The sequence below is a fragment of the Taurulus bubalis genome (assembly GCF_910589615.1).
Source record: "Taurulus bubalis genome assembly, chromosome: 14".
In the NCBI taxonomy this organism is placed as follows: domain Eukaryota; kingdom Metazoa; phylum Chordata; class Actinopteri; order Perciformes; family Cottidae; genus Taurulus; species Taurulus bubalis.
In genome coordinates, this window is record NC_136602.1 from 22,976,173 (window position 1) to 22,997,440 (window position 21,268).

General features: G+C 45.6%; 1 long non-coding RNA gene across 1 annotated transcript in view; it reads right to left on the minus strand.

Annotated features, from left to right (window-relative positions):
* Positions 1 to 13,942: 13,942 nt before the first annotated feature.
* Positions 13,943 to 21,268, minus strand: part of LOC306746987 — a 9,140-nt gene continuing 1,814 nt past the window's right edge. Inside the window, exons 2-3 of the long non-coding RNA XR_013771136.1 lie at positions 14,149 to 14,181; positions 13,943 to 14,026 (exon numbers count right to left, since the gene is read on the minus strand). This is a non-coding gene — a long non-coding RNA (uncharacterized lncRNA). The remainder of the gene's footprint in view (positions 14,027 to 14,148; positions 14,182 to 21,268) is intronic.

Below are 21,268 nucleotides of genomic sequence, written 5' to 3' on the forward strand. Positions count from 1 at the left end.
TGTCCATGTTACAGGCTGTTATACAGTATATGTCCATGTTACAGGTTGTTATGTGTCCATGTTACAGGCTGTTGCATGTGTCCATGTTACAGACTGTTACATGTGTCATGTAACAGGTTGTTATGTGTCCATGTTACAGGCTGTTATATGTGTCCATGTTACAGGCTGCTACATGTGTCCATGTTACAGGCTGTTACATGTGTCATGTAACAGGTTGTTATGTGTCCATGTTACAGGCTGTTATACGTGTCCATGTACAGGCTGTTACATGTGTCCATGTTACAGACTGTTCCATGTGTCCATGTTTCAGGCTGTTACATGTGTCCATGTTACAGGTTGTATATGTGTCCATGTTACAGGCTGTTACATGTGTCCATGTTACATATTGTCATATGTGTCCATGTTACAGGTTGTTATATGTGTCCATGTTACAGGCTGTTATACAGTATATGTCCATGTTACAGGTTGTTATATGTGTCCATGTTACAGGCTGTTGCATGTGTCCATGTTACAGACTGTTACATGTGTCATGTAACAGGTTGTTATGTGTCCATGTTACAGGCTGTTACATGTGTCATGTAACAGGTTGTTATGTGTCCATGTTACAGGCTGTTATACGTGTCCATGTACAGGCTGTTACATGTGTCCATGTTACAGATTGTTACATGTGTCCATGTTTCAGGCTGTTACATGTGTCCATGTTACAGGCTGTTACATGTGTCCATGTTACAGACTGTTACATGTGTCCATGTTTCAGGCTGTTACATGTGTCCATGTTACAGGCTGTTACATGTGTCCATGTTACAGGCTGTTACATGTGTCCATGTTACAGGCTAATACGTTTGTCCATGTTCAGCCGTTCTCGAGATTTGTTTAACTCTGTGAAGCAGTTCCTGTCCAGCTTTAGACAGAACCCAGTCTTGCACGCCTTACACATCCAGGCAGCTTTTACAGGCAGCTAGTACACTGTTTTTTTCCCAGAATGACTTTCTGTCTGTTCTTTTCCCAGTTTCCTTCTTTGTGTTTGTGAGGACAGGAAAGTGGTCTTTAGTGGGGGGTTTAGGTGGGCCAGCCAGTGGCAGAACTCTCAGAAAGTATACTAATATTTACAACACCAACATATTATTTACAAAAAAAATGCCACTGAATGGCCAGTCAAACTCTCTTCCCTGCTGCTCTCCTGCTCTGCTTCCCCCATAGGCAAGCTTGCCGCTGTTTTGTTTATAGCCTTTACCGTAATGGAAAGCTCCGCTTCTTAGTGTTCAGAATCCATTGGAAATACCACGATAACGTAAATTTGCTCGCGGGCCATAAATATACATTATAAGACCGAAGCCGCGGGCCGTATGGAATTTGGCCAGACTTTGGACACCCCTGTCATAGATGATGTCACTGATGGGCTTACCTGAGCAGGTGAGATCCAGGATGGAGGAAGAGGAATGTGATGTTAAACAATCTCTCAGAGCAGATACAGAGTGAACACAGAGAGGGTAGATCCTCCACTTAGATCTCTTTGAGGACTCCTCTCTCCGTCTCATAGAAACAGCAGAGCCACAGTCCAGATCTCTACAGGCAACCGCTGCTTCCTTTAGGGTCCAGCCAGAGCCATCTACTGGTCTCCAGTAAAAGGCATCTACTGGTATCCAGTCTCCTTGAGGTTTCACCTCCAGTGTTCCTGCACAGCGACTGGCTCCTCCCACCAACCTGACAGGTTCTGAACAGAAAGCAGAGAGTCGTCAGTAAAGAACAAAGTGAGTTCCAGGAGAACAGAGATGAAGCAGATCAAAGCTGCAGCTCCTCTTCTACCTGAGCAGGTGAGTCCAACAGCTTTACCAGGTGAGCAGGTGTTTCTCTCTGAGCCTGAGCTTCTACAGTCCAGGAGAGCAGACTCATGGCCTCCACACTGGAACTCTTTGGTCCACATTGGAGCCTCCACTTCTCCATAGAGCGCCCCCTGGAGGACTGATGGAGCGCCACAGCCAAGCTCCCTACAGACCACCTCTGCATCCTGCTGGTCAAAGTCCTCTTCACACACTGAGGACCACCACTGGGTAGGCTGGGTAGACTGGGTAGACTGGGTAGACTGGGTAGGCTGGGTAGACTGGTTCGACTGGGTAGACCTCACCTCCAGTCTACCTGAACACAGACTGGTCCCATTCATCAGCCTGACAGAGTCTGGAGAGATGAGAGAAGATGAAAGAGAGATAAAAGACACCAGACAGTAAATAAAAGATGTCATGAAACAACAATTCAGAGACACAATTTCATTTTCCAGCTGATTGTGAGACACTTAGTCCCAAGAATAGAATCCTGAAGTGAAGGATCTCTTGTTCTCTTGTTCTCTTGTTCTCTTGTTCTCGTTCCGCTCTAGAAAAGTGGAACCACACAGGTGTCCTGATACAACTCAACACGAGGCGACAACACATCAAACACAGAAACATTAAGAGAGGATGTCACGGCCCGGCTCAGGCGCCGCAACAAAGTACACTGAAGACGCAGCGGTCCGAGCAAAAACAATGACAATTGTCATAAAGGCTTTATTTGGGTGCGCACGAGAGCTGGCGACAACCGAGAGCCTGCGGTCGCTATCGAGAGCCCCTTGGCCGGCTCAGAGGCGGAGCTTTATTCCCCCAGGAGCACCGGGCCCAGGTGCGTCTCATCACGCCGTCCTGCAGGAAGCAGAGGGACAGACAAACAGACAGACAGACAAACAGACAGACAGGTAAGCAGACAGACAGGCAGACAAACAGACAGACAGGTAAGCAGACAGACAGGCAGGGGAGCCGTCAGAGAGGAAGATCATCAAACTCATCCCTGGACACAGAAACACTTTGACATGTCGGCTCCTACAAACATCCCTTAACAACTTCAGCAACCACCAGTAATAAATCACAGTAAAGCTCTGGCTTGCTGGTGCATGCTGGGTAATGTCCAAGAGCTTTGGCTTTCTGGTGCATTCTGGGGAATGTCCAGGAGACAACCTCCGGTTCTGCTGAGTGAAGTCTATTCTTTATGTGTTAAAGCTGAATTCTCTCTCATGACCACCAGGGGGCGACTCCTCTGGTTGTATAGAAGTCTATTCTTTATGTGTTAAAGCTGAATTCTCTCTCATGACCACCAGGGGGCAACTCCTCTGGTTGTATAGAAGTCTATGCTTAATGTGTTAAAGTTCCATTATCTCTCCTGATCACCAGGAGGTGACTCCTCTGGTTGTATAGAAGTATATGCTTCATGTCTTAAAGCTGCATTGTCTCTACTGACCACCAGGGGGTGACTCCTCAGGTTGTATAGAAGTCTATGGGGAAATTGTTTTGCTTCTCTCATGATTTATTCCCTCAGGAAACATTACATAACGTATTACTCGCCATGTCTATTTCATGTTCACTGTTTGAACCAGAGACGTAGAAGAAGTGGATCGAGTCGTCCTGACTCTTTGGTTTGTGGACATCTTGTTTTTGCAACCAGTGAACAGGAAGTGACCACATCTGGACTGAGGAGGAGTCTCTCTGGTAGAGACATGTCAATCACCTTGTAGCCCCGCCCTAAAGCATCCCCTGCTTTATGGTCTGTTTGACTCTAAATGACCATAATTTACTAAATGAACATCATGCTGTATTGAAGAAGACTTGAAACTAGAGATTGAGACATAAACTCATGTTTATAAATAAAGGGAATAAATCAAGAGAGAAGTAGAGTCATGTATATAGACATCTATGCAACCAGAGGAGTCACCCCCTGGTGGTCAGTAGAGAGAAACAACTTTAACATAAGAAGCATAGACTTCTATACAACCAGAGGAGTCACCTCCTGGTGGTCAGGAGAGAGAATGCAGCTTTAACACATGAAGCATAGACTTCTATACAACCAGCGAGCAACATGATGGTGGAAGCAGAACAAAATGTGACTTCAGTTAAAAACAGTTTGCATGAACTTGAGGGTCTAAAGACAGACAGAGTCACTTTTCATACAGAGTGCAAAGTCTTCAGTGACAAATGTTCAGTTTTAGAGCCAATCAGAACGAAGGTTTGTGTTTTTGTTACATTGTTACATTCAATCTGGTTAGTGTTGGTTACAAGTTACAATGATGTCATCACCTACGTCCTATTTTCATCACCAGCGTTCCTGCTCAGCTATGATTGGCCAGTCAGCATTAGAGAGGCGGGACGTAGTGAAGAGCCGATTGAAAGCATATTCCCTATCAATAATAACCGTCTCAAGATAACCCTAGTTCTCTGAGTGAGGTACCTGAGCACACCGCCCTTCTTGCTTCTGACAGATGGAGGAACTACACTTGAAAATGGTGAGTTGGGGGCTAAAGGGTGTAATGACTGATGCGGTGGCAGTGGAGCTTCAGAAGGGGCTTCAGTTCTCAGAGAACCAGAGTTATACTGGTAACCACACCTGCTCTGTCCTACAGCACATAGTTAGCTGTTAGACTTTGTTTAGGTCTGGTTACTACATGACGTGTTCACACAATGACAGGAGTCACATGGTCATCCACAAACAACAACATGGACTCTGTGGTCAGCTGATCATGTTAGTCCCTTTGGACCAATCAGCATGGAGACAGGTAGCTTACCTGGGACAGTGAGGGAGAGCAGACGGCTCTCAGAGGAGAAGTTATGAGAGGAAACAGAGACGTGATAAACACAGCTGTAGCTTCCTTGGTGGGCGGGCTCTGCAGCAGGAAACAGGAAGTATGCAGAGTGATTGACAGCTGGCTGGGTGGAGTTGTGAGCCGTGTTGGAGGAGCTGAAGATGAGCTGGAAGGAGCCTCCTGGGTACTGTGGATGGATGGAGCAGCAGATGGTGAAGGTGGAGCCCCTGAGCACCTGAGACCCCTGCTGCTGGGCCTCGGAGACCCCGTCCATGGAGGTGGACACAGAGATGATTGGCTGAAGCAGCAGGTCTGTAAACACAGAGATGATGGAAGTTCATGTACCCTCTATTGATCAAGATGGAGCCTGATGAAGGACCTGATGCCACAGGGCTGAAGAAAGAGAGACAGACTGAAGACAGACAGACTGAAGACAGACAGACAGGTGTGTCTCAGGACTCTGGAGGTTGAAGCTTCCAGAAAACAACTGTAAAGTTATCCATTGGATAACTTTACAGTTGGTTTCACTGCTAGTTGGTAACACTGCTGTCAGAGATGATGTCAGAGATGATGTCACTGATGGGCTTACCTGAACAGGTGAGATCCACGATGGAGGAAGAGTAACGTGACATTGCACAATCTCTCAGAGCAGATCCAGAGTGAAGACAGGGAGAGAAGATCCACCACACAGGTCTCTTTGAGGACTCTACTCTCTCTCTCGTAGAAACAGCAGAGCCACAGTCCAGATCTCTACAGGCAACAGCTGCTTCATTCAGGGTCCATGAAGAGTGACCTCTTATTTTCAAGTAAAATACTGGTCTCCAGTCTCCTTGAGGTTTCACCTCCAGTGTTCCTGCACAGCGACTGGCTCCTCCCACCAACCTGACAGGTTCTGAACAGAAAGCAGAGAGTCATCAGTAAAGAACAAAGTGAGTTCCAGGAGAACAGAGATGAAGCAGATCAAAGCTGCAGCTCCTCTTCTACCTGAGCAGGTGAGTCCAACAGCTTTGCCAGGTGAGCAGGTGTTGCTCTCTGAGCCTGAGCTTCTACAGTCCAGGAGAGCAGACTCATGGCCTCCACACTGGAACTCTTTGGTCCACATTGGAGCCTCCACTTCTCCATAGAGCGCCCCCTGGAGGACTAAAGGAGCGCCACAGCCAAGCTCCCTACAGACCACCTCTGCATCCTGCTGGTCAAAGTCCTCTTCACACACTGAGGACCACCACTGGTTAGACTGGTTAGACTGGGTAGACTGGGTAGACTGGTTAGGCTGGTTAGACTGGTTATACTGGTTAGACTGGGTAGGCTGGGTAGACTGGTTATACTGGTTAGACTGGGTAGGCTGGGTAGGCTGGGTAGACTGGTTGGACTGGGTAGACTGGGTAGACCTCACCTCCAGTCTACCTGAACACAGACTGGTCCCATCCAGCAGCCTGACAGAGTCTGGAGAGACGAGAGAAGATGAAAGAGATAAAAGACACCAGACAGTAAATACAAGATGTCATGAAACAACAATTCAGAGACAAAATAAAAAATAATCTTAATAATCAAAACAACACATAACATACCATAATAATTCAATACGTTCTGTACATATGACATCAGTAGAATGGGTCACCATGGTAACAACCTAACATAACTGGGTCAGACACCAGGTCTAGACCAGTGGTGCCCAACCAGTCCATCTGACTGGTTTCCAGCTGATTGTGAGACACTTAGTCCCAAGAATAGAATCCTGAAGTGAAGGATCTCTTGTTCTCTTGTTTTCGCTCCGCTCTACAACAGTGGAACCACACAGGTGTCCTGATACAACTCAACACGAGGCGACAACACATCAAACCCACAAACATGAAGAGGAGGAAGATGATCAAACTCAGGGGTGCCCAATACGTCGATCGCGACCGGTTGATCGCAGAGGTAGTGCGGGTAGATCACATGTCATAAAAAAAAAAAACATGGACGCTGTGCCCGCCGGTCGCTTGAATGGATTTATTGCCAAATGCAGGGAGGACGATGTTCTCCCCGACTTCCTTAATTACCACTGCATAATACGCCAACAAGCATTATGCGCTACAATGCTAACAGGAAAGAGATCATGGATGTGGCAACGAAGATCATCTATTCGAGCGAGAGCTCTTCAAAGACCGCTGTTCTACACACTGATGTGAGACGGCTTATAGAGCTCTGTCCGGAGATAAAGGAGTTTCTCCATGTTGTTAAACATGCAGCTACCAACTACATGATGATCAGTGGCTGCTAGACTTGGCATTTTTAACCGATCTGTTGAATGAGCTTAATTTAGAGCTGCAAGTGAAAGACAAAACCAGCTCAGTTAATGTTTTCAAACGGGAAATGCAACATCTGTCCTCAAAGCTGCAGCGCCGTGATTTGAGGAACTTCAAAGCCTGGCGTCAGAGCTGGAGACGCAACGGAAGGCGTGTGCGCAACTTAAGAGAGCAGCTTGACAAGTGTCTGTCAGAGTTTATCTATGTGAGTCAGCCTTTTCCCACATGAACAATATTAAGTCAATCACCGTTCCACCATAACTGATGACCATTAGTCTGCCTGAGACTATGCAGCCCTGCTGTTCCATTCAGTGAAGTCATCAGAGTAATATGTAATGACCAAAAATTTACAGAATTGTATTGCGTCATAAGGGTTCATGCAGTTATGCAAGGTACGCCAATATTGTAAATATAAAGTATACTCGGTATATTTATACATTAATAATGATATATATATATATATATATATATATATATATATATATATATATATATATATATATATATAGAGAGAGAGAGAGAGAGAGAGAGAGAGAGAGAGAGAGAGAGAGACTTTTTGACTTTTACAAAACCTTTATTTGACACTCAGTTTAAAACACAGTTCTTATGACAACATAGCCACTTCCTAATTTACACAAATGGAACCTTAAACGTTAAGATCTCCCCAGACACACAGCACAATGCATCATCATAGCACCATTTCTGGGTAAAATCACCCAAATTGTTCAGGCTCTTAAAAAACCTAAAATCAACCCAGACTCTGGCCTTGACCAGGGACCTGAAGACAGGGAGTGCTTCCTGTCCCGTCCTGCCCTCCACCCTGCGCTTCCTGCTGCTGTAAATCGCCAACTTGGCTTCTCTCAGCACCAAGTTCAGGAGCTGCCACTTGGAGGCGTCCAGCTTCTGATAATGGACCCCAAAAATAAAAATTGCCTGAGACCAGGTTTCCCCAAACCTGCTAAAAACAGTTCGCAGGGTGTTAAAAAGACTACAGAGCCTGTCACAATCATAAAAACAGTGAAACACAGTCTCCACAGCCCCTCATAATGGACATGTATTGGATACAGTGGGGTTATGCACAGAAATAAAAGCATTCACAGCCACTGCCCCGTGTAGAACCCTCCACTGAAGATCCCCAGTCCTCTTTCTGATGGGAGGTTTTCCAACCCCCTCCACCCTGGCTTCACCCCAGAGCCCACCCCCAGCTTCTGCCTCCACACAGTGTCCACTCTCCCAGTTAGTTTGTCCTTGTTTAAGAGCTTCACACACAGCGCGTACACGGACTTCCCCGTGGCTGTATAGAAGTCCACTTGCTGCCTGTCCGCTCTGCTTAGCAGTGTTCCTGGGACCCCGCTCAGGTCCGGACCGGATCTCAGCTCTGGAAAGGGGTCTGTGGGGTCCGGTGCCTCCTCATTTCCGCTATACTTCTGCAGCATCTTCCCCTCTTCCCTCATTAGCCTCCCGGCCCACCTGCTCAGGATGCCCCCGCTCTGCCGAAGGGACTTCAGCCCGAGCAGAGAGGCTAGCGCAGGTGCGTCTGCCAGGCCAGGACCAGCTACATCCACCACCTTTCTCAGGGTGGTGATCCCCAAGGAGCACAGCCTGTTGTTGAGCCCTGGTGTTGCGCTGTCCTGCACGTCCTTCCTGGCCCCGTTCACCAGAGGCTCCTCCAGCAGCCAATGTAGTGATGCCACTGGCTCCAGTCTCCTCCATTTGAAGGAGTTCCATACTTTAAAAACTGACAGGTAAAAAGGAGACAGCCCACCTCGTTCTAGAAGGTAAAGATCCATTAAAAAGAGTGCAGTGTCTACTCCAAGCCCAGCGGCATTCCTTAAAACGCAGCTGGCCACCCCCCTCCACACCACATCTGTCGGACCTGTCAGATACTTTTGTGCAAACTGAAACCTGAACGTCGCCACCCTGCTGTCGATGTGGACCAGACCCTGTCCCCCCTCCTCCTTTGTTAAAGACAGCACCCCCTGAGGGACCCAATGCAGCTTGTCCCAAAAAAAGTCTACCAGGATGGCCTGCAGCCTGCGTGTGAAACCTTTGGGAGGCTCCATGCAGGCTAACTTGTGCCACAGCGTAGACGCCACCAAATTATTAACCACCAGAGTCCGGCCTCTGTAGGACATATGTGGCTTCAGCCACTTCCATTTCGCTAAGGCTCCCTCGACTCTACCCACCACGCCCTCCCAATTCTTCTTTACAAATTCTTCATCCCCAACATACACTCCAAGGTATTTCAGCCCATCCCTCTTCCAGGTCAACCCTCCTGGTAGACTGGGCAGACAATGCCCGGGGCCTTCCCCCCCTCCATGCTCTGCAGGGCCGCGTACAGTTCCTGTATCTCCAAGGGAGCCTCCAGCCCGGCGTTCACATACTCCGGAACCTTGGGCAGCTCCCCACAAAAGGACTTGAACATGGCATCGTTCTCAGTGTACTCACTGCAGTATAGCTGAGAGTAGAAGCTCACAGCTCTCTTCCGGATCTCCTTCCCGTCCCTGAGGTCCTGTCTCGTATCAGAGCGTAGAGCATGAATGCTCCTGCTCTGCCCGTTCCTTTTCTCCAGGCCAAAGAAGAACTTGGACGGTGCATCCATGTGTGTTGCACTCATGAACCGTGATCTCACCAGCGCCCCTTGGGTCTTAGTGCCCAGCAGGTCTGTCAGAGCAGACTTTTTTGATTTGAGATCTTCAATGTGATCTCCATCTCCAGTGGATTCTGCTAAGTTCTGCAGTTCCACAATTTCCGTCTCTAGATCCCTCATAGATCTGGTAATATCCCGTGTGACATTGAGAGTGTACTGTTGACAGAACTGCTTTATCTCCACCTTCCCACAATCCCACCACTGTTTTAAAGATTCAAACTCATGTTTTACGCCCTTAAAACTGTGCCAGAAGAACCTGAACACATCCTTAAAATGTGCATCAGATAAAAGAGTCGTATTAAAATGCCAGTATGCGCTTCGAGACTTTAAATTAGTAATAGAAACACTGCCACTAACCATAGCGTGGTCAGTAAACCCAACGGGCACTATGCTGCTCTTCCTCACCATGTTAAAATCGTGTTTAAAACAATAAGACCTGTCTATCCTAGCCATGGAAATCAAATTCCCACTTGAGTGAGCCCAGGTGTACTGTCTCCTGTCCCCGTTGAGTCTCCTCCACACGTCGACTAGCTCGTGCTGCTCCACCAGCTGCCTTAGTGCATGCTGGGATGGACCGTGAGGCTCCAGGTGATTCCTGTCTAGCAGGTCATTCTCAGTGCAGTTAAAATCCCCTCCCACAAATAAAAAGTCCTCCACCTCCACTCTGCATAGAACGGTGCTTAAGACCTTTAGAAAACCCACTCGCTCCGGCCATAAAACAGGAGCATAAACGTTCAGAAACACAACATGTTGGAACTTGGCCCTCACCATCAGCAGTCTGCCCTCCACCACCTGCTCCACCTCTACAGACTCTGGTGTAAAGCTCTCTGAGAAGAGGATCCCCACCCCCCACTGGTTGTGCCCTTGTGACTCAGCACCACCCCCCCCCCCCCCCCCCCCCACTCGCTCTTCCACTCGGTCTCATTGTACGAGTCACTGTGAGTCTCCTACAGAAACATCACGTCCGTCCTCTTGAGTTTCATCAGCTGGTACACCAGAGACCTCTTTACCGGATCCCTGGCCCCGTTCACGTTCAACGTGCTGATTTTCAGAAGACTCGTCATTAAAAAGATAAAAAGTAGCAAACAAAACATCATAACTAAATAAACCCGCCCTCTCCTAACTCCTAATTGACCTTCTGCATTATTTTCCTCATCCTGTAGACCTCTGGCCTGGTAAAACCTCCTGTTCCACCACTGTGCATATGAAAATGCGCAGACTTTAAAAATTTCTCCTTATCAGAGAAATAATCCCCCACGTACACTCCCCTTTCATTCTTAGTCCTTTGGAGAAACGTCTTTATCCTGTCTATACCGTAGCCTTCGCTGCCGCTCCGGAGCCCAGCCCAGGAGTCAGAGGCTTCACTATCAGCGGAGTCCTCTCCTCCACCAGACGCAGACTCTGCTGCCCTCCTTCTCAGTCTCTTCGAGCTCACTGCTCCTTTTTTTGCCTGGGAGCTCTCAGCGTCCCCCCTGCACTTCCTCTCAAGCCGGCCGACTTTAAGCCCCTCCTCCTCTGCCTCCATGTCAGCATCACCTCCTGACAACACGGCGTCTTCCTCACCTTCCTCTTCCTCACCACCCTCTGCCTGTTCACCTGCTCTTTGCCTCCTGTTGGCCACCCCCTGTCCCCCAGCAGCCGCCTGCCTGTCCTGCCGCTCCTCCACCCCCTTCTGACCCCCCTCCCCTGTCTGACCCACCTGCAGGCCCACATTCGCTCGGAGCCCACATGGCTCACCCTGATCCCTCTCCCCTACGTCCCGGACCCCACCTGTCCCGTCTTGTCCTCCCTGACCGTCTTGCTGGTCCCTGACCTCCCGGCCCTGCCCCCCAGGCGCAGCCCCGCCAGTGGGAGCATCGCCAGCAGGCGGAAGCCCGCGACCTTCACCCCGTGTCTCCGCGTCAGTCCGCTCAAGTCCATGTTGGCGTCATGCCGCATGCCGCCCAGCGTAAGCCGAGCAGCCACAAACACACCAACACGAACCCGACCAACCAGACACACAAACCCCAAAAAAACCACCGTGACACTACACTACACAAAAACACTGTATTCACCACTTCAAACTATCGAACACCGATGTAACTCTCCACCACACGCGCGCTCAGCTCTCAACCACGATGCTTCCTCTCAGAGAGAGAGAGAGAGAGAGAGAGAGAGAGAGAGAGAGAGAGAGAGAGAGAGAGAGAGAGAGAGAGAGAGAGAGAGAGGGAGAGACAGAGAGAGAGAGAGAGAGAGAGAGAAGAGAGAGATTTAGCATTATTAATGTAGGTAGATCTTTTTGATTTGGTCAAAAGTGTGGGCACCCCTGATCAAACTCATCCCTGGACCCAGAAACAGTTTGACATGTCAGCTCCGACAAACATCCCATAACAACTTCAGCAACCACCAATAATACATCACAGTAAAGCTCTGGCTAGCTGGTGCATGCTTGTAATGTCCTGGAGCTCTGGCTGGCTGGCGCATGCTGGGTAATGTCCAGGAGCTCTGGCTGGCTGGTGCATGCTGGGTAATGTCCAGGAGACAGAAGAAAAGAGAAGGATTGGTGCTCCCGGGTTCTTTGTAAACAGACTTCTATAAACAGCATCAGTGTTGCAGCTGGACAGATTCTCTCTGCAGATTCACATGAGATCACATCAAGGGAACAGCTGATGATGAAGAGTTATGACTCACTAATGGAACAAGGATCCACACCTCAGAAGATGGGCTTTGACCTTGATGACCAACATGTCTCCACCTCAGCAACACGGTGGAGCAGGAGAGTTAGACATGAACACAAGTCAACTTGAAGCAGACCACGAGGAACCTGAACAGGTGAAGCTCATGAAGGATAGAGACGCCTCAGAGAGGTTCTACACAGATCACTGCTAGAGGGAGGGACTGGACCCAACACAGGGATTACATTGAATACAGAGGAGGGCATTGATGGGCTTACCTGAGCAGGTGAGATCCACGATAGTGGAAGAGGAATCTGATATTACACAACCTCTCAGAGCAGATACAGAGTGAACACAGGGAGAGTCGATCGTCCACACAGGTCTCTCTGAGGACTCTATTCTCTGTCTCACAGAAACAGCAGAGCCACAGTCCAGTTCTCTACAGGCAACAGCTGCTTCATTCAGGGTCCAGCTAAAACCATCTACTGGTCTCCAGTCTCCTTGAGGTTTCACCTCCAGTGTTCCTGCACAGCGACTGGCTCCTCCCACCAACCTGACAGGTTCTGAACAGAAAGCAGAGATTCGTCAGTAAAGAACAAAGTGAGTTCCAGGAGAACAGAGATGAAGCAGATCAAAGCTGCAGCTCCTCTTCTACCTGAGCATGTGAGTCCAACAGCTTTACCAGGTGAGCAGGTGTTTCTCTGTGAGCCTGAGCTTCTACAGTCCAGGAGAGCAGACTCATGGCCTCCACACTGGAACTCTTTGGTCCACATTGGAGCCTCCACTTCTCCATAGAGCGCCCCCTGGAGGACTAAAGGAGCGCCACAGCCAAGCTCCCTACAGACCACCTCTGCATCCTGCTGGTCAAAGTCCTCTTCACACACGGAGGACCCCCACTGGGTAGACTGGTTAGACTGGGTAGGCTGGGTAGGCTGGGTAGACTGGGTAGACTGGGTAGGCTGGGTAAGCTGGGTAGGCTGGGTAGGCCTCACCTCCAGTCTACCTGAACACAGACTGGTCCCATTCAGCAGCCTGACAGAGTCTGGAGAGATGAGAGAAGATGAAAGAGATAAAATACACCAGACAGTAAATAACATTCTGTCTTGTGTTTCTAGAAGATCTGTGACCCAGAACATGAATCTGGTAATAAAATGACCCCTAAAGTCTAAAGAGATAGAGCTGGACTCTCTCCGTGAGGAGGGTCTCAGGGTGAAGCGGTGTGGAGATACTGACGAGCCCCCGGCTGAGCTGAGCTGCTCTAAGTTGTAACCAGTAGTGCTGGGAACCAAAGAACCTGCTGGTGGAAACCAGTGAATGAGAAAGCTGTCCAGCTGAAGGAGGAGTCCTTTCTGCTGGTTGCTGGTTGGACCAGAGGACGCAGCAGACATGGAGGTCTCATATAAAGACATATTGGTGCATTCAGCACCTGATTTACTGAGGAGCAGCTCATCAGACAAGTCTGCTGCCGCTCTAGCTGGTGATGTCAACCTGGACACCTTACTGTCACACAGGAGGGCACTGATGGACTCACCTGAGCAGGTGAGATCCATGATGAAGGACGAGGAAGCTGATGTTAAACAATCTCTAGGAGCAGATCCAAAGAAAACACAGTGAGAGTTGATCCTCCACACAGATCTCTCTGAGGAAACCTCTCTCTCTCTCACAGAAACAGCAGACCCACAGTCCAGATCTCTACAGAAATCAGCTGTTCTCTTCAGGGTCCAGAAAGAGAAAGCTCCTGGATCCCTGAGAGAGTCCTGTACTGGTCTCCAGTCTCCTTGGTGGTTCAGCTCCAGTGTTCCTGCACAGCGACTGGCTCCTCCCACCAACCTGACAGGTTCTAAACAGAAAGCAGAGAGTCGTCAGCAAAGAAATTAATTTAATGAAGAAAAGATCAAACTAAAACTTGACTTCTGATTCTGATTCATTTAATCTTTCTTTCTCTTTTCTTTCTCTATTTACCTGTTGATGTGTGGTTTCCTTCAGCCTGGAGTCCTGGGGAGATAACATGATCAACATGAGCAACATGAGCTGAACATGAGTAACATGAGCAACATGAGCAACATTAGTAACATGAGCAACATGAGGAACATGAGCAACATGAGTAACATGAGCAGCATGAGCAACATGAGGAACATGAGCAACATGAGGAACATGAGCAGCATGAGCAACATAAGCAACATAAGCAACATTAGTAACATGAGCAACATTAGCAACATGAGAAACATAAGCAGCATGAGCAACATGAGCAACATGAGCAGCATGAGCAACATGAGTAACATGAGCAACATGAGCAACATGAGCAGCATGAGTAACATGAGCAACATGAGTAACATGAGCAGCATGAGCAACATGAGCAACATGAGTAACACAAGTAACACAAGCAACATGAGTAACATGAGCAACATGAGCAGCATGAGTAACATGAGCAGCATGAGTAACATGAGCGACATGAGCAACATGAGTAACATGAGCAACATGAGCAGCATGAGCAACATGAGTAACATGAGCAACATGAGCAGCATGAGCAACATGAGTAACATGAGCAACATGAGTAACACAAGTAACATGAGCAGCATGAACAGCATGAGCAACATGCGCAGCATGAGTAACATGAGCAACATGAGCAACATGAGTAACATGAGCAACATGAGCAGCATGAGCAACATGAGGTACATGAGCAGCATGAGCTACATGGGCTACATGAGCAACATGAGTAACATGAGCAACATGAGTAACATGAGCAGCATGAGCAACATGAGCTGGACATGAGCAGCAAGAGCAACATGAGCAACATGAGTAACACTAGTAACATGAGAAACAAGAGCAACATGAGCAGCATGAGCAACATGAGCTACACGAGCAACATGAGTAACATGAGCAACATGAGCAGCATGAGTAACATGAGTAACATGAGCAACATGAGCAACATGAGCAGCATGAGCAACATGAACAACATGATCAATATAACATGAGCAACGGAGCAGCATGATCAATATAACATGAGCAACATGAGTAACATGAGCAACATGTGCAACATGAGCAGCATGAGCAACATGAGCAGCATGAGCAACATGGGCAGCATGAGCAACATGAGCAGCATGCGCAAGACATGAGCAGCATGAGCAACATGAGCAGCATGAGCAACATGAACAGCATGAGCAACATGAGCAACAAGAGCAACAAGAGCAACAAGAGCAACATGAGCTGGACATGAGCAACATGAGCAGCATGATCAACATGAGCAGGACATGACTCCATTGTATTATTTTCTCTACAGTCCAGGACAAGCCCAAATCACAGTGAGCATATGAGTGTGTCACTCCAACTGGATATGGGACTTTGGCCTTGAAGTTGGGAAGTAACAAGAATACTTTAAGTTTTTCTTCTTTCAAATCTTAAGTATCAGAGAAAGGTTGTTAAAGTACTGCTGAAGTGAAGTGCTGTCAACGGGTTATGCAGCCATCAACATCACACAAGGCAGGTAAGAACAAACCTCTCAGGTAAGAACACACCTCTCAGGTAAGAACACACCTCTCAGGTAAAAACACACCTATCAGGTAAGAACACACCACTCAGGTAAGAAAACACCTATCAGGTAAGAACACACCTCTTCAAGGATCCCATGGTCCTCTTGTTGGTGGATCTCTCCCGAGTGAGAGCGGGTGGGAATAAGGTTGTGTTATGTGTGGATGATTTGTATTGTGTGTTATTGTTTATGTGGGTTTTGACGTGCAGCTGGTGGAACCTCATGTCTTGCTTCCTGCTCTCATGTGCAGCTATCATCTTGATATTGAGAGTATTAAACCATGTTAACATATGACTAGGGGTCTGAGGATAATGTCATGGAACGTTAATGGTTACAAAATACCATAAAAAGGAAAATGTTTTTATTACACCTAAAATCCCAACAAGCCGATGTGGCTTTTATACAAGAGACTCACTAGATGGATTCAGAGGCAGCTAACTGAGGAGAGACTGGGTTGTTCAGGCATACTATAGCTCATACTCTAGTAAAACACATGGAGTGGCTATGTTGGTGCAAAAAGCTGAACTTCCAATTGTTAAGAGAAGAAAAGGACGTGGACAGAAGAATGATGTGTTTGGAAGCTAAAATTAATGGAATAAAAGTTAATCTATGTAATATCTATGCCCCGACATCGAAGATACAGACTGTTTTTTTGAAGTAAATAAATCAGTGGGGAACATCGCTGATGGGCACACAATCATAGCTGGAGATTTTAATCAAGTTTTGGATGGAGCTTTAGACAAAACCACTCCTTTATTTAATATGATAAAAGACAGACTGGCAATTAAATTACTGATGAAGGACCTCGGATGGACAGATATATGGAGGCTTGTCAACCCAAGAGAAAGGGAATACACATTCTACTCTCATAGACACACGTCTCACTCCAGGATAGATTATTCTGATAAGCAAGGATCTGGTGGAGAGCGTCTCAGATGGCTCAATATAACCAGCATTGACCAGTCATGCAGCAGCAGCAGCTAGGATTAGTAATAGAACCAGACCGAGTAAAGAAAAACGGATGGAGGGTCAACAGATCTCTTTTCCAGGACCAGGATTTAGCAGTTCAATGGTAGAGGAACTTGACAATTTCTTCCTGTGGAACGTTGGTTCAACAGATAAATCGGAACAGTATGGGAGACCTCCAAAGCTTTTATAAGGGAAATCATAGCATACAGTAGAAAGAAAGAGAGAAAGTTAAAATAGTAAGTGATCTGGAATCTCAGTTTAAAGAAATAGAAAGAACACTGTCCAAGAATCACACTGATCTAATGCTTAAACGATGGTGTGACCTCGAATTTAAATTAAATGAAATCTATAATAAAAAGGCAGAGTATGCCCTATTTCGAGGGCATAGTTATGCTATACCAGCCGTCAAAAATGAAATGGGGAAAGTAATGATGAATACAAAGGAAATAATATATTGTATTTGCAAGTTTTTATAGTGAACTTTATAAATCGAAGGCTGGTCCATACGTGGGTAATTATGAGACATGTTTCTCAAAAATGAACCTAAAGTAATGAAGTAATTTTCCTAATAAAATGAAAACTGCAAAGATAATACCAACATAAAAAAATGGAGATAAGTGTTACATGGATAATAATAGACCAATATCCCTTCTTCCTCAAAAGTATAAATTAATTATTGCGTGAACATTAGTAGGGATTTAGTAAAAATAGAACTACTACCCATGCACTAATGGAGTAACAAAGGCAGTTGAAAATGATGAGTATTCTATTGGTATTTACATTGACCTGCAGAAGGCTTTGGATATATAGATCACAGTAAATGATTGATTACCTTAGAGAAGTATGGAGAAGTATGGATAAGAGGGCTCACTCTTGGCTGAAAAGCTACTTGGAAACAGACGCAGTGAGTTAATGACGTGGTGTCAGGACTTAGGAAGATCACCGGTGGAGTACCACAGGGATCAGTAATGGGTCTATACCTTTTATACTTTCTATAACCATTTTTGTAATGTTTATAAATTACAAAAATGTGTCATTTTTGCTGACGATAAAAACTTTTTGCTGAGGAAAACGTTTGAAGGAACTTTTGTTTGTTATTGAAAAGGAGCTAGAAATGATCAAATCAGGGTTTGACGTTAATACATTATCTCTTAATATAATGAAAACCATGCAACATATTGATTATATAAATGGTAAAAGGTCAAAGTCAATACCAATACTGTATAAATGTAGAGATGTACCAACTTCTTATGCTGCGTTTACACCAAACGCGACGCGTTACTCGCACCTTAAAGGGGGCGTGGCTTATCTCTGTAAAAAAACGATACCGTTTTCGCCATGCACCATGGAAATAGCCACTAGCTCTGCTTTGTACTTGTTGTGTAAATTCCCCATACGTCGGAACATCAAACTCCATCGTGTCTGGGTTCATAATATTATCCGTAGTCCCACAACAGCGTCTGAATGACGGCCTCTACCACCACTACTTCAGCACGAGCAGCAGTTCTATTACTAGAAACATTGCGTAGAAAAAAGGCTTAAAGACAAAAGACTTAAAGACAGAAGACTTGAAAACAGAAGACTTAAAGACAGAAGACTTAAAGACAGAGGACAAAGACAGAAGACTTGAAGACAGAAGGCTTAAAGACAGAATACAAAGACAGAAGACATAAAGACAGAAGACAAAGACAGAAGACTTAAAGACAGAAGGCTTGAAGACAGAAGACTCAAAGACAGAAGACAAAGACAGATGGCTTGAAGACAGAAGACTTAAAGACAGAAGACAAAGACAGAAGACAAAGGCCGAAGACTTGAAGACAGAAGGCTTAAAGACAGAAGACTTGAAGACAGAAGACATAGACAGAAGGCTTAAAGACAGAAGACTTGAAGACAGAAGACAAAGACAGAAGGCTTAAAGACAGAAGACTTAGAGACAGAAGACTTAAAGACAGAAGACAAAGACAGAAGGCTTAAAGACAGAAGACAAAGACAGAAGACTTGAATACAGAAGGCTTAAAGACAGAAGACAAAGACAGAAGACTTGAAGACGCAAGGCTTAAAGACAGAGGACTTAAACACCGAAGACAAAGACAGAAGACTTGAAGACAGAAGACTGAAAGACAGAAGACTTAAAGACAGAAGACACAGACAGAATACTTAAAGACAGAAGACAAAGACAGAAGACAAAGACAGAAGACTTAAAGACAGAAGACAAAGACAGAAGGCTTAAAGACAGAAGACAAAGACAGAAGACTTAAAGACAGAAGACAAAGACAGAAGGCTTAAATACAAAAGATAAAGACAGAAGACAAAGACAGAAGACTTAAAGACAGAAGACTTGAAGACAGAAGGCTTAAAGACAGAAGGCTTAAAGACAGAAGACTTAAAGACAAAGACAGAAGACAAAGACAGAAGACTTGAAGACAGAAGGCTTAAAGACAGAAGGCTTAAAGACAGAAGACTTAAAGACAGAAGACTTAAAGACAGAAGACAAAGACAGAAGACAAAGACAGAAGATTTGAAGACAGAAGACTTAGAGACAGAAGACTTAAAGACAGAAGACACAGACAGAAGACTTAAAGACAGAAGACAGAAGATTTGAAGACAGAAGACTTAGAGACAGAAGACTTAAAGACAGAAGACACAGACAGAAGACTTAAAGACAGAAGACAAAGACAGAAGACTTAAAGACAGAAGACAAAGACAGAAGACAGAAGGCTTAAAGACAGAAGACAAAGACAGAAGACAAAGACAGAAGACTTAGAGACAGAAGACTTAGAGACAGAAGGCTTAAAGACAGAAGACTTGAAGACAGAAGGCTTAAAGACAGAAGGCTTAGAGACAGAAGGCTTAATTATTCATTCTTAAGGCAAAGCGTCCTGAAGGAAGGGCTGAAATAAGAGCTAAAAGGTTAACAAGACAGCAGCACACAATCCCATCACAGGACATTGTTGGGACGTGTTTGGATGTGAGGCTTTACAGCAGGGGTCCCCAAACTTTTTCCTGTGAGGGCCACATAACTTTTCCCTTCTCTGATGGGGGCCGGGGTCAGTTTGTAACAGAAAAAGTGTGACGATCGCAGGGGTGCCTAAATGTAAACATTTATTGTTTTCCAGAAAGCCACACAACCAAATATGAATAACCCTTTCCGGGATCTTCACAGAAAAACAGTCAGGAAATAAATAACACTATTTATGAAATAAATAATAACACTATTTATGAAATACATAATAACACTATTTATGAAATAAATAATAACACTATTTATGAAATAAATAATAACCAAATACCCCTCTCTGGGATCTTCACAGAAAAAAAGTCAGGAAATAAATAACACTATTTGTGAAATAAACAAACGGCCTTTTCTTTGCATTGAACAAAACAATAATCGTTTGACCACTGCAGGTTAAATACCCTGCATTCTGAATCAATTGTTCTCTTACCAAACCTTTTCGCCATTATTCCGTTCTATTTGACAGGGGCTAGTATCGGATTTGCGTGGCCAGACTGAAAAAAAAATCATAATGCGTCTCTGGTATTGTTCAGGGGGCCGGGCCAAATGTGGGCCTTAGTTTGGGGACCACTGGTTTACAGCCTTGTTGTGCATCAGCAACACGGCTAACCGAACTAGAACACTAGCCACACCTAACTAGAAAATGCATATCCTGCTGAAATATTTGAAAAAATAATAATAACATACCTGAAAATACAGAAAAAAGATGACAATTGTTGAAAATAGAAACACAAATATTCTTTCCACAAGATTCTGAAGCTCTTCTCCACATGATGTGCTCTGAGCTGCGCAATACACCCACATTATGAATGTACCTACATTACAAATTCAGAAAAGGTCTGAAAAAAAGCATAGAACATAAACAATGACAGTTTAAAAAGTATAAAAGATATCAAAACGCTGAATACTAAAGTAATAGTTGAAGGTTTTGTCAAAATGTTCACATTTAAATGGTGTCTGTAGCTGAAAGTATGCAGAACCTTTAAGCTTTTAAAGTTGAAGAAGTTGAAGAGGATTTAAAGATGTTCTCCCATTCAAAAATAAATCATAAAAAGCTTAATAATTAAAAATGTTTAAAAGTTAGAAACAAGAAAAGTCACAGCACCGTTCTCCTGAAAGAGCTGAATATTCTGATAGCTGAACGGTTTCTGTAGCTCAAATAATGCAGGAGAAGAAAGACGACAAAAAAAGTACGGAAGAAATAGAATATGCAGAAGTAATACATATGTGATGCTATGAAGCATTAATCATTCCAGCTATAAGCCGGCAGGAGAACAGTCAGTGAGCTCGAGGTTTTACAGCCACACGGAATACAGTTCTCAGGTGTCTTTGGACCGGGAACAAACACAGGAACTGTGGTGGTTTACTGGAACGCCTAAAAAGGATCAGCCAATCAGAGGCAGCGAGTCATGCCGTCTCTCCTGTTTTTGACCTCAGTGATGAATACGTTGTGTTTCCTGTGAGTCCTTCACAATAAAAGCCCCACTGTGAGTGTGGTGTGGAGGTGTTTTAATGTGAAGAAGCAGGAAGTGGAGTTCTCATCAGCAGTAACTTCCTGCTGCAGCAGAGTG